This window comes from Schistocerca nitens, chromosome 12, assembly GCF_023898315.1.
Source record: "Schistocerca nitens isolate TAMUIC-IGC-003100 chromosome 12, iqSchNite1.1, whole genome shotgun sequence".
Taxonomy (NCBI): Eukaryota; Metazoa; Arthropoda; class Insecta; order Orthoptera; family Acrididae; genus Schistocerca; species Schistocerca nitens.
The window spans coordinates 18,416,182-18,431,190 of record NC_064625.1 but is presented as its reverse complement, the minus strand read 5'-3'; the positions used below and the strand labels follow the sequence as shown (position 1 = coordinate 18,431,190).

The 15,009-nt window shown below is 44.7% G+C and overlaps 1 protein-coding gene across 1 annotated transcript in view; it reads left to right on the top strand.

The window, feature by feature from the left end:
- LOC126215325 (uncharacterized) overlaps positions 1-15,009 on the top strand; it is a 624,418-nt gene that overhangs the window by 598,236 nt on the left and 11,173 nt on the right. The gene's annotated exons all lie outside the window — the stretch shown is intronic.

Sequence of the window (15,009 nt, the reverse complement as noted above, 5' to 3'; positions counted from 1 at the left end):
GCAGGTGCCCTGGCCACTGTGTCCGGATGGCTTAGTCGCCAGCGTATCTGCCTAGGAAGCAGCAGACGCACGTTAAATCCCCGTCTGGCGCAAATTTTCAACTCCCCCCATTGAGCAAATTCAACGGCCACTGGCAGCTAATGTCTTTAATTCCCTTATGTCTCGATTCATAGTGGATGCAAGATCAAAACGGTGTCTGTCCTTTTCCGACATGTCCGAAAGAACAGACAGCACGTGTATAAATAGATGAGATATGTGCAAGCTGTCCCTGACGAGACTGGCAGCGACGCGCCCAACGTGAGGCTCCTGCTACCTGCTGCGTGTCGTTGCTTGTCGTAGTACCTTATTGAGAACCGCACCTGTATTGTTACTTTTGTATGCAGCCTGGAATGCGGCGCGTGGGTAGGAGCAGGAGCAGGAATATTACGTCGGTACTGCAGTGAGTAAAGTTGGTTTACTGGTGCAAGAAAGAATACATTATACAGATGCGAAGTCTTAGACCCGTCGTATGTAGAGCAAAGCTGAGGCGAAGTGTCCTGGCTGTCTGCACCTGATGAAATGGGCTGAAGCAGTCGCGCAGCTGGTAGACCTCGACAGCACCGGCTAGAGGGCGCTGTCGTCTGCGTCTCTCGTAGTGCCAACTTGAGAAACTATTCCGTCGCATCCTTGCTATCGATACCACATTTACTTTCAATTGTATCCCCCCCCCCCACTACCCCCACCCGCCATCCACACACCCGGAAAGCATTTACCGAGCCATACATTCATACGATCTTTTCCGTTCCTCATCCTCTCGGGTACCGTTTGCGGCAGTTCGTCACCATTTAGCAGAATGTCCCTGTATACTCGGCGCTCCCCACCTGTCCCACGGCAACGCTAACTGTATCAGCAGCGCCCGGCGCCACACAGCAACTCCACTCGCAATCGCTGACCGACATTTGACAAACTTCCTATTGGCTTCTGTATCGGGTTCTTCGACCGACGTTCATCTAATGATTTTACTGACGTTTCGCCAGCACGAGTGGCTAGCATTGTCAAAGTTTCACCCTCCATTGCCGGTGGTGAACTGGAGCCGAGCTCGCGGCCGCAGACTATATGTACCTGGCGCGCCAACGTCCGAGGGCTTCTCCGCGGTCATTTCCGGTGCGGTTCTCCTCTTGCTACCTGCGACGGTCGTTCGCTGCTGTGCGGGAAGTCAGGATCCGTTTACCTTAAGGCTTTCCTCTTTCTTGTAGAAACTGTTCGCGTGTTTTTGTATTTCTACAGCTTCTATGAAGAAGCGCGTGTGAAAGTGCTTCTCTTCAGCCAGAACTTCCGTGTCGGCGGATTTTATTACGTGGTCGGTCTCACTCAGTGCGTGCTCTGCCACGGCCGATTTCTCCACCTGCTCCAGCCTGCAATGTCTCTTATGTTCTTTGATCCTGGTGTTGATTGACCGTCCAGTCATTCCGACATAAACTTTTCCGCATGTCCGTGGTATACGGTATACTCCCGACATTGCAAGTGGGTCCCTTTTCTCCTTTGCCGATCTAAGACACCCTTTGATCTTCCTTGCCGGTTTGAAAATCGTCTTTAGGCCATGTTTCCGCAATATACGGCCGAATCTGTCCGTCACTCTGGGAATGTATGGCACAAAAGGCCGCACCCGACATTTATATTTTCCATTCCTTACTTCGCTAAGTGTTTGGCTCTGTTACACTTCTAATATAGTTTGTGGAGTACCCAGAGAGGCTGTAGAAATACAAAAACACGCGAACAGTTTGAACAAGAAAGAGGAAAGCCTTAAGGTAAACGGATCCTGGCTTCCCGTACTGCAGCGAACGACCGTCGCAGGTAGCAAGAGGAGAACCGCACCGGAAATGACCGCGGAGAAGCCCTCTGACGTTGGCGCGCCAGGTACATATAGTCTGCGGCCGCGAGCTGGCTCCAGTTCACCACCGGCAATGGAGGGTGAAGCTTTGACAATGTCAGCCACTCGTGCTGGCGAAACGTCAGTAAAATCATTAGATGAACGTCGGCCGAAGAACCCGAGACAGAAGCCAATACGTAGTTTGTCAACAAGTGGCCACGAAAGCCTCAACAATTTTGTATGACTGAGATTTGCCCACTAAGTGAATAACGCTGCGCTGCGCCTTGTCCTCGCCACTTCTGCATCGGCAGCGAAACTGTAAAATAATTCTACGTCATCTAAACTAATCAGTAAATGAATGCCAAGAGAACACACCCAAAAAAAAGAAACATCAAGGGATAAAAAAGAGACTGTGTGTGTGTGTGTGTGTGTGTGTGTTTGTGTGTACTCCACCTACGAGGTGTGGTTAGAAAAAAATCGGACTAGTACTGGTGAAACAATAAAACGAATGCAATAAGGCTGAAAGTCGCGTGGCCTGTCACGTGACTCTCGCTCCGCCTACTGCTTGAGTTTCATCTGCCTCCTGCACTCAGTCTGCCCGTGGCGTCTGTTTTAAGTAGTTGACGTTTTGTCTGTGCGTCGGAAAATGTTGAGTGTACAGAAAGAACAGCGTGTTAACATCAAATTTTGTTTCAAAGTAGGAAAATCTGCAAGTGAAACGTTTGTAATGTTACAACAAGTGTACGGCGATGATTGTTTATCGCGAACACAAGTGTTTGAGTGGTTTAAACGATTTAAAGATGGCCGCGAAGACACCAGTGATGACACTCGCACTGGCAGACCATTGTCAGCAAAAACTGATGCAAACATTGAAAAAATCGGTAAACTTGTTCGACACTTTCCTTGTCAACTCCTGTTAACTCAGACACTGCTCTGATTGTTTAACGGCGATCTTGTCGAACAAATTTACCGATTTTTTCAATGTTTGCATCAGTTTTTGCTGACAATGGTCTGCCAGTGCGAGTGTCATCACTGGTGTCTTCGCGGCCATCTTTAAATCGTTTAAACCACTCAGACACTTGTGTTCGCGATAAACAATCATCGCCGTACACTTGTTGTAACATTACAAACGTTTCACTTGCAGATTTTCCTACTTTGAAACAAAATTTGATGTTAACACGCTGTTCTTTCTGTACACTCAACATTTTCCGACGCACAGACAAAACGTCAACTACTTAAAACAGACGCCACGGGCAGACTGAGTGCAGGAGGCAGATGAAACTCGAGCAGTAGGCGGAGCGAGAGTCACGTGACAGGCCACGCGACTTTCAGCCTTATTGCATTCGTTTTATTGTTTCACCAGTACTAGTCCGGTTTTTTTCTAGCCACACCTCGTATACTGACATTGATTTTATCCCTCTTTACTCTTAATGTTTTGTGGTTTAATCGTAGATCGCGCAGCTCTCAGCATTTTCCGTGCTTCCTCACAAAAATTGGAGCAATATTCCGCTTTACATAAGATACCGTTTCATTACTTTAGCTGTACAAAAAATTGTTTCAACATTTTCTGTACTATCTTCAGTGTGTTCTCTCGATTTCGCATTTAAAAGGAAATAAGTCACTGCGATCTGAACTTTTCCTTAAAATAGTGTAATTTACAATCGCCTTCGTTCCTAAATGGTATCAACAATCATTCTATTTACTTATTTTCTTACACGGCGCTATTGGTCACTTATGTTGGTAGGTTTATATGTACCATGCATTTTATAGCTAGTCACTTTTTTTTTAATGTTGTGATCTTACTACCTTTACGTATTAACACTTCATATAGAAGGGAACAACATATAAAATAAGCATAAGCTGTCGAAAGCATAGTACACATTAAATTACGAACACACACTACTGGCCGGCCGGGGTGGCCGAGCGGTTCTAGGGGCTACAGTCTGGAACCGCGCGACCACTACGGTCGCAGGTTTCAATCCTGCTTCGGGCATGGATGTGTGTGACGTCCTTAGGTTAGTTAGGTTTAAGTAGTTCTAAGTTATAGGGGACTGATGACCTCAGCAGTTAAGTCCCGTAGTGCTCAGAGCAATTTGAACACACGACTGATAACGTCATGCCAGAAAGTAAATAGACAAACAAAATCACTCAAGGTGGTACTAAAAGTGCTGAAACACATTTTGCTAAAACTAAATTACTCAGACTGTACCTTGCATAAGTCTGAATTTCTCTGAAATTAACCAGACAGTACCTTGCGTAAGTCTGAACTTCTCTCCAAGGTGTCTGGTACGTTCCTCTCACATTTGTTTACTGAAATATTTTTAATTTTGTTGCAGTTACACTGTCAGAAATGACGTTAACTCTCTTGCTCCACTTCGCTCCCATGTGTAATCGCTTTTTCAAAATTGTTCACCAGTACTGGATCCTCTTTGATAACTATAGTTACTTATACCCAGATGATGGCTTTGTAGCCGAACATAAAAACAGATTGATACTGTACAACAACCGTATGTTTTCGCTTTTCATTTATAAACATTTTTAAGTTCGCAACTTCACCATCTTGCTATCTACAAAAAAAATATAGTTATCTCATTTCTCTCTCCCTGATTCAGTAATCTATTGACGACCCACAACAAAAGTCGCACGAATCCCTGGAGCAAATGTGCGTGCTAAATATAATTCACCCACTACTCGTCATCCCACAAAAATACATACCATTTCTCTATGTTTCGACAGTTTTGCTGAGCCATGTAGATTGTCTTCTGTAAATCGAGAGAATTCCTAGGACTGCCGGCCGGAGTGGCCGTGCGGTTCTAGGCGCTACAGTCTGGAATCGAGCGACCGCTACGGTCGCAGGTTCGAATCCTGCCTCGGGCATGGATGTGTGTGATGTCCTTAGGTTAGTTAGGTTTAATTAGTTCTAAGTTCTAGGCGACTGATGACCTCAGAAGTTAAGTCGCATAGTGCTCAGAGCCATTTTTTGAATTTGATGTAATAGCCCTGATTAAGCTGTTCCAGGTCTACCGTAAAGGCTGACAAAAAAGACCGGAAAAACATTGTGTAAAGTGGACTGTCATTATGTTTTCTGCCACAGCGTGAGAAAGATTACAGTTCGTCTTCCAAGTAGAAACTGCTGTGTTTATTTGAAATTGTCTTTATAAACTGATTATTTTTTAAACCTCAAATCATGACATTGACATAACTTTTAATGAACATTCAATGCAGGACAGAAATGGAACACTATAACCACGTATTACATTGAAGCCTTTTTGGATTTTTCGTGCTAAGTCCGCGCTGATCGAAAATACAACGTGGCTTCAGGCCGCGACATTCTGTGTAATGTTCCACGTTTCTTGGAAAGAATAACAGTTCTTTCTCTACCATTACCGAGAGCGCAAAGTATTTTCCCTACATTTTGTCGCCCCGCAAGATTGTTTCTCATGCCAACATGGCATAGGATTACAGAAAGCAGAAAGTATGCTGTAGTCCGGAAAAGGGTTTAGCTCCACAACTGTATAGTGACAAATAAATCGTTATTCAATGAAACAGACACATTAGATCGTTTTGATTAATCTAATGGCTCACATCCTGTGTTCGTGTGTGACAATACATAGACGGTTGTAATTTTCGTAAGAACTTCGAATGAAGTATGTCAGTAAACTTGCAATGAATCATAATATCTAGTCCACAGTTTGAGCAAGGACAAATCTCTCTGGTAAGGCAAACGACATTATGTTCTTTACGTCTGTGGCGAGCGCTTGAAGATCTCGCTCTTCATCACTCATCGCAACTATACCAATCGCTTTCCATACCGCCGAAATAAACCCCTCTGTTACAGATTTGCAAAGGTGCTTGATCTTGGAAGTGATGTGCATGTCTGAAATAATAGGTTTCTTCTCGCTCCAAAAACGAAACTATGACGCTGCGCAGAAATGTAGGCCATCACTTGTAGTGTATATTTACACCATTAGATACTTACGCCATATGTAATTAAAAAATTAAGAATACTCTGTATCATTTCAGAACATTGGGTACAAACTGTTTCTCCGCTGCTGCAACGCATGTGGTTAACTGTGAACAATGTATACTTTCAAACATCATTGTCACCAATGACGATAAGCTCATGTTCAACAAACTGTTTTCACAATAGCATATCGCTACAATGCGCCTGCTAAAGCAAAACTAAATGTACAAACACTGCTGCAACGCTTTCCGCTAATTTTCACATCCCACTCCAAAGGTCAACGATGCTTCTTTTTCCTTTCCACAGTAACAGTGAATCCGAGTGACAACCATTTCACAGGTTTCAGTCTCGCACACAGCATTGCAGGAAACTGCTTTGTACGTAAAGAAGAAAGAGCTACTGAAAATATTGAAGCATTCAGCATTTTTGCTGGTGCCAACGAAGAAGCGGTCGCTGTTGGACGAACAATTATCTGCAATACTTCCCGGTGTTGCGCTTTTCGTTTGTGCTGCCCAGTCCTGCGATTATGGGCTATGAATGGAAAGTTTATGTTAGTAGTCAGTGCATTTTTCTGGTACGGGAGCAGATGATGTAAGCTGGGTTGCCTGTCGTACGGTGCGTGAAATACACTGATATGCAAAACGTCAGGACGAGAGTAACTTCCGCATGATGCGTCGTTGTTAAGCAATATAGCTCCATGAAACTTGGAGCATAAAGAACTGCTAGAGTATAGTACAGAAGGAAGTGCGGCGGCGCGGTTCTTTCCGTCCCTTTACGACGGACCTGCACCTACCTGTGAACATTGTCTCAACAGATCATCAGTAGGAAAGCCGTGTGAAACCTACTGTACTTCGACGCGAACCAGGCTGCAATTTAAGTCACTAATCTACGTTTCGGGAGAAACACGAAATGAAAGTTTGGAAATTTTGTCCTCAATTAACATATTCTGAAACTTAGGTATCTTTGCCAAGCCTGTGCTAGTCTTAACACAGTCACTCACAATCCCTTTCACTCACGTTTTGCGTTTATGGTATTGCATTTCCCGAAAACGTAATAGCTACAAAAATACTAATTGTTTTTGATTGAGAATGCTCGCCAAATATTAAGTCTGTTGGTATCAAATGCAATCACAGTTTTTAGCCACCGACCTGCTCAATACCCCAAGCGGAATATATGTCTTTTCTCGTCACAAAATTCACTTAAAAATTCCGAAATTTCTACACACACATCGGAATAATTATGCCGTCACTTTCCAACACTTTTGATGTACGAAACACTCCTAGATCCGGCAACTTATCATTTCCATCGGAACTACTACTGCACACGTCCGATCTCTTTCATGCCTAGGCTTCGACTCTTCCCTAGAATAAATACTCTCAGTCTTCTCTACCAGCAGAGAATATTGCTTTACCATTGGTCAGTTTACTTAACAGCCAATAGCAAAACAACATTCTCCCGCTTCAGTCCGCGCTTTTCATTCATAACCAATCACAAAATAGTAAACCTAACGATTGCACTTTTTACCGACGTAATTATCTAATATACTGAAGTTTTGTTTATGCATTAAGTTATTTACTATTGTTATTTATACCTGAATTAACTTCCCCTTTATCATAAACTTACTTTACAAACCTATTCTACAAAAATCCCCTTTGTTCATATCCATACTTCTTCGAAATGTTCCCACACTGAATCCTACTACATAACTCGTTAATCAATTATTTCATATTAACATTAATCCACACTCATGCATCATTCATACTGCTAAAACACGTTTATAACATTTTACATACACAAAAAGACATAACAACACTTTATGAAAATACTATAACAGCTTTTGAAAATCATCCTATTACTTTAGTGCACTCTACTGGGCACAATCGAAACTAAATCAGTCCCCTATCCAATACTGTATCGGCTGATACATAAACTACGTGCGCATCCAGTCTCGTCATCATCTGTCACTCTCCAGCTCTGAGACACATCTCCCACTTAACCGCCTCCAAGGCAGGATTGTAATATGGCGCTACGCCTCAGAAGGTAACTAAAGCAATGCGTTATGAGATGAAAACAAATGACATCCTGCCTACTCGTCAAATGTGGGGTGCTTAGGAAACGTGCTTCTCCGAGCGCGTCTTTTCAGGGAGGATACATTCGGGCATGATTTCATTTTTTTTTTTTTTAATGACACTGCGCGACCGCATCGAAGAGCCAATGTGGAGGAGGCCTTGGAACCACGGGACACTTGGTGAATGGACTGCCCTGCCCGACCCCCGACTTAAGTCTCATGGAGTATGTGAGGGATGCGTTGCGGAGGTATAATATCTCTTAAAAAAATAATGTAACTATTTATTTAGAGGAAACACTCTCCTAGTAAATTTGTTTGTCCTTTGATTTATCGTGATCTGTTACTGATTTTTAGTGAAGTTAGTTTTTACGTTTAGCTTTCAAAAAAAATACAAAAGAGATATAATAAGCAAAATAATGAATTTCGTAGGTTGCCAATTACGTATTACATCCGGTTTTATCGAGCGCCAGGCTCCCTACAAATTACAGCTCCAGTTCACTGATCTGAAATTATTACTATCACAGAAAATAGACAAGTTTTAATAAAATTATTTCACTGGATTCCTTCAATTAATCTCACTGAATATTATTACATAATTTCTTCCGCTCCGGCTATCAGACATAGTGCTCTGAAAAAATATTTTTAAATGTACCGCGTAATGGCGGCCAATTGTTAACAGTCAGAGATCACTGTTACTCGCTCCGCAGCAGCTGGAAACATGCTGAATAATTTTCATTGAATATTCTTTTCATAAGATAAATGTGGCGTAGGTTCTTGAAATAACACACGGAGATCACTTTATACTAATATATTCCTACTAGGACACAGTTTACACCATTAAATATTTGCAATTACGTTACGACAGAAACAAATGCTAGCGCAGCACAATAGCTTGCGTACCTTATTCCAGCTAACACCAGAACGAACAGAACAAAACAGACTAGAGAGAAGAATGAGCACTGCATTGTGTTTTATACTCTTACAAAGATAATAATACTTCTTTTAATTACTTACACATTATAATCTCATACAATAAAAATAATGTCTTTTCTGTATCTATCGATCTATATTGTATATTTTTACGGTTAGTGTTATTGCCTTTCGCAGATAAATCGATGTTTGCAGTTCATTTTGAGTCACATACAGTCATTTTTACTTATGTTTCATCTCGATAATGGTGAATATTGCAAAAGGGGCACTACAGTGGACGTCCACATGCACGAAAGACCGTCCAGCAGTTGTCATACGCACTGGTGGGGGAATGCAACATCCTACCAGAAGAACTGCTTATTAAGATCGCGGCCTGAATCGGAGCACTTTACAGAGGATGCGTTGCTGCACGTGGTGGTCACACACACTATTAAGAGCCATGTCCCCCTTTGTAATGTACAGGGGAGCAACGTCAGTTACGTCTTTGAATAAAAGTGTCATTTGTGTTCGTCTCACTGCATATTCAGCTATCTTCTGTACTATACTGCAGCAGTTATTTCTATGTTACCTGGCACTGACACATCAGGCGGAACTTACTTAAGTTCCGCACACCAGTGTATTTTCCGGGCCAGTATTACTTTTCCGACGCTATACAACACAATTACAGAAATACACCTTTTTGGTTCAAATCATTTTAGTGTTTCTCAAAATATTCGCCTTTACTTTGTCGGCGTTCGAACATATTCTCGAAACATGTAAAATTCCTATTCTGATGTTGGTAGGTGAGAATACGCTTTCGGAAGGATTCAGTAGCCTCCTGAGGACATGTAAAGCGTAGTCCACTCCATCACACGTGTTTGTTTGGCACAAGGAAGCAGAGATAAGCCGGAGGGCGATACATCAGGTGAATACTGGCAGCTAGGCAGTAATTTCCAGTTTTTTTCTCCGTCAGTTAATCAGTTCCTTGTCGCGCTCTACACAGCTGGCATTGTGATGATGATGATGAATGATGCGATGTTTTCGCGTATTTTTATCGCTTTAATCGTCGTCTTATGGCTAACAAATTCTTGCATAACATTCAGCGTTAACTTCCGCCATCTTCTCCCTTCGTGGATTGGGTGCTTTCACCTAATCCGGTCAACAATATCCGTGCACCTCATACCTGGTCTGCCCTTCTGTTTTTTCCGATCCAAGTTTTTAGTCAAGAATTTGTTTCGAATATTTTCAGGCACTCTATCAACATGTTTCTGTACACTGACTTACATTGTAATTCACTTCCAATATAATCATTACTGCAGCGATTTTATAAGTCCTCGGTTTTGTAATTCCTCGGACGAATATGTTGAGCATTTCATTACTCCGACACCCACAAGCCTCCTTTTGAACTTGTAACACCTCCGTTTTTATCCCGACCTGATCTGATCGAATAGCAGCCCAATATTTATTATTAACCTGACAGTGAACCTAATGGGGCTGGTAATCGGAATTGACTGCTACGGAAGTTGTTACTTTCCAGTTCGTCCTGTTCAATACTATAATACTGAGTGTATGGTAATAAGGAATACCACCACAGTTTTAATAATTACGAACTTATATTCTTCTCAAAACACAAAAAGGAGACAGCCACTGCCTTCATCATACATATCTAATTACGGATAATCTCCCCACAGGCTTTCTTCATTTTCCATTATCGTCACACGCTAATCCATCACTGCATCCAACACTGCAATCCAAGGTTAGGCCGGCGCGGTAGACGCGAAACTAAATATCGGCACCAGTAACGTCACTGATCACTTTTATAAAGATACTTCATCACTTTCCCGGTATTTATTTATTATTTAGGGGTCTAACCGCGGCGATGGTGACACCCTTCTCGGTTAAAAACCCTGTATTCCAATAATGGCCTCCACACACACACCATTCCCGCCAACCACTCCGGCGCATCTCGACACTCGCTCTCGCAACACGTCACAATCGATTGTTCGCCCTGTCGACCTGTGCCGAGTGCAAAGTTATTGTAAGGGCCTACGGACCCGTTACAAACTTCAATCCAATTGCACGGAATCCGTGGAGAACAGATCTTTCTCGAATTTTTAATCAAAATCGAATATGCTTCACTCTTCTAAATGCCTACGAACCCCTCCACCTCACTCTAATTCACATACCTATTCTCGGCATGGACGTCGTGCACAGTAGAGGGCTGTTTGTAAGAACCTGCAGCATTTCAGAATACGTGTGCGTGAAACCTACAAGACGTGCGAAAGACACACACACATGGGTGCACAGAGCATCTCTGCAGGTTTAGATTCGTAACACGCAGCGTGCCGTACTTGCAGAATGCACCACTAGTGGAAAGGCGTGTCAGAACGTGAGGACAAATCATGTGCTCCGTACCGTCGCATCGAATTAGTTCGCGCCTGAGGACAGACTACCAAACAGGCAGCAAAGCGGGGTGCTGTCATTGCGCCATCCCGGGCAGCAGTAACGGCGACTTCAATGAATTACACGAACGTGCAGACGTTTGTTGCGCCATATGATGGCTTCCTACAGTTTGTCCCCGCTGAGCTTAATTACTCTGTACATTTCTTCCACCATTCAGCGACCCCTTCTTTTCTTAGCTCTGGCTCGCCCTCTGACCTTGAGGGGTAGGCTACAACCCTGCCTCACTCCCTTCTTTAACTAGTGTTTCACGATAAAGGATGACAGCCAAAACAGTTGCAGGATAAAGATTTATTAAAATTCGGTACATATAAATATACCTTCATCAGAAGTAAAAAAACCTGAACAGGAAGACACTTTCATTAGCGAAACCTTAGCATCGGAATGATTTTTTTTTTACTTTATTGAATTTCAATTCCCCCCCGAAGGGGTCGGGCTGGCAGCAGCTTAGTATGCCGCTCTTCAGCCTACAGACTTATTTAAAAAGATGAAGAGAATAAATCATAAAAACAGGCGATAAAATCGGAGACTCAAAGAGTAAGATGGCGAAGAGGAGGAAATGATTTGTTTTTTCCTTTATTGTAATTTTGATACCCGTACAACAACAGGTAGGCTGGCAGCAGCACCTTGCGCCGCTCTTCAGCCTCAGAGGAAACAATGATAAAACACAAAGAAGACACATATGAGTTTGAACAATTGGCGGGTAAAAAACAGTAGAGACAGAACATAAAAAACACGAAGCCGTTCACACTAGATGAAAAACCACTAATACTGTCGACACGACGCACAGACACCGATGATTTCGACGGCCCATGTGAACGTTGAAGCGAGACGGCGAACACTGAACACAAACATGACGGCACACACACGAGAAACTGATGGCGATGATCTCCGGTGCGCGAATGTCCACATAGTGTGTACGAGTCCGAGGACCTGCCAAGACGGGAAGATGGAGGGAGAGGTGGAGAGGGGAGAGCAAAGATGCCAATGGCAGAGGAGATGGTGCGAGCAGTGGAGGAATGGGGGTGGGGGAAGCCCAGGGGAGGAATGTGGAGAAAGGGAACAGGGAGGGAAGGTGTAGTGAAGGGAGAGAGGGTGCCCATAGGAACAAACATAGGAAGAGGGAGGTAGGATCAAAGTTGGTAGGAGGGGTAGATGGAGGGGAGGAGGGCATCATCAGGGAGGGGGAGCTGGCGGAAGCCACCTTGGGAGAGGGTAAGGAGGGTGGTGAGATGGAGAGCAGGTGGGACGTGGGAATACAGGCGCGGCAGCGGGTGGGGGTGGGAGAGGATGGGTGAGACAAGCGGGTGATGAGGATCGAGTTTACGGGAGGTGTAGAGGATCCATATCCGTTCGAGTAAAAGGAGGAGGTGAGGGAAGGGAATAAGGTCATACAGGATCCGCGTGGGGGAGGGAAGACGGATGCGTTAGGCGAGGCGATGGCATTCTAGGATCTGAAGTGATTTGTAAAAGGCAGGGGGAGCGGAGATCCAGGCAGTGTGGGCGTAGCAAAGGATAGGGCGGATGAGGGAGGTATAGGTATGGAGGATGGTGGAGGGGTCCAGACCCCAAGTTCAGCCGGAAAGGAGCTTGAGGAGACAGAGGCAGGAGCGTTCCTCGGCTTGGATCGTCCGGAGGTGGCGGGTCCAGGAGAGGCGACGGTCGAGGGTGACACCAAGGTACTTTAGGGTGGGGGTGAGGGCGATAGGACGGCCATAGATGGTGATGTAGAAATCGAGGAGGCAGAAGGAAGGGGTGGTTTTGCCTACTATGATCGCCTGGGAGGAAATGAGAAACACTAAAGCTTAAGTAACAGTGAAATTACAAGAGTAGTACAGGCACAAAATCTTTTAGTTACTTACTAAAATTACATCATGAATTGGAGATTAATAAAACAATTGTGCCAAAGGTATCGTCAGTCATTAAGGCATCTTCTCCATTTGTACAACATGATTATGGGCACAGGGCAATGCGAACAGTTTAGCACCAGTACTTCGCCTATGAACTATCGAGACGAGAGTGTGAAAGCACTAGGGCAGATGGTTTCGCCGAGAGAGGGCACTTGTGGTATGTGCCAGACACTCGCACATATTAAAATCCATGGATACCTACATAAGCGCATCAAAATTATTAAAAGTTGTGCTAATTCGAACCTTCTGTCATAATAAATAAAACATATCAGACCATTTAAAAACATTTATGTAAAATAGAAAATATGGAACCAATTTACCTGTGTCCTCGTTAGTTCATAGGCAAAGTACTGGTGCTAAGCTGTTCGCATTGACCCTGTGCCCATAATCATGTTGTACAAATGGAGAAGATGTCTTCGTTATTGACGATGCCTTTGGCACAATTGTTTTATTAATCTCCAATTCATGATGTAATTTTAGTAAGTAACTAAAAGATTTTGTGCCTGTATTACTCTGGTAATATCACTGTTACTTAAGCTTTAGTGTTTCTCATTTCCGACTGATATGCCCAAGCCACCCCCTCCAGTCCACCTTCTCCAGTATGCTGATGACTCCGCCTTCCTGGCTCTCTATCCTACCCGTGAACGGTCCCAACATACCCCCCAAACCCACCTTAACCAGTTCACCACTTGGTGTAACCAGTGGCTCCTCCATCTCAACCCCTCCAAAACCCAGGCAATCATCATAGGCTGCACCACTCGCTCCTTTCGTCTCCATGATTTCCACCTCACCCTTTATGGTCGTCCCATCCAGCTCAGCCCCACCCTGAGATACCTTGGCCTCACCCTCGACCGACACCTCACCTGGACCTCTCATCTCCAGACCGTCCAGCAGAAAGCCCACTCGCACCTCCGCCTTCTGAAACTCCTGTCTGGCCGGACATGGAGATTGCATCCTTCTACCATCCCCCACACCTACAAATCCCTCATCCGTCCTATGCTCTGTTATGCCAGCGTTGCGTGGATCTCCGCCCCCACCCCCTTTTACAAGGCCCTCCAAATCCTTGAACGCCATGTGCTCCGCCTTGCCTTCCGTATCCGCCTTCCTTCCCCCACGCGGCTCCTGTATGAACTGATCCCCTTCCCCCACCTCCTCCTGTTCCTCCAACATCTCCACATCCTTTACATTGTCCGCAGGCTTGATCCCCCCCCCCACCCTCTGGTTTCCTCCTTCCTCTCCACCCCCCGCCCGTTGCTGCGCCTCTATCGCTGTATCCCTCCCTCTCTCCACCTCTCCATCTCCTTCATTAGGGCAATTTCCAGCGCCTCCCCCTCCCAGATGATAAACTGCGCCGTGACATCTACCCTTCCTTTCAACTATAGCCTGGCCCTTCCCCCCCCTCCATAGTGCCCCCTTTTTTTCCTCTCCCCTACTTCTCCCAGAGCAGATTTTCCTCCTTCGCCCCCTGAGACCCTGCACCCCATACCTGCCTCTTTCCTTCCCACATCCCTACCTGGCCCTCTTCAGCGCGCCCCCCGCCCATCTCCCCCCTCTCTTCCCCTCCCTCCCTCCCTCCCTTTTTCCGGTCTCCCTCATCTCCTTTCGCCTGGCAGATCCTCCGTCTTGATCCTCGTCAATGTGCCACGGCAGTGTTGTGTTTAGTGCTGTTTCTCCTGTGCGTCAAGAGGTGTGATTTTAATTGTGTACTGCCTTGAGGTTCGCCGTCAGTGTTTTTTATGTGCTACACCATCCGTCGATACATTTTATGCTCTGGTCATAGTGTGTCTTCTGTTCTTTTAACTGTCGCAGTGTGTGGCTTTTTGTGTGTGCTACTTTTTTACAGTTTTTT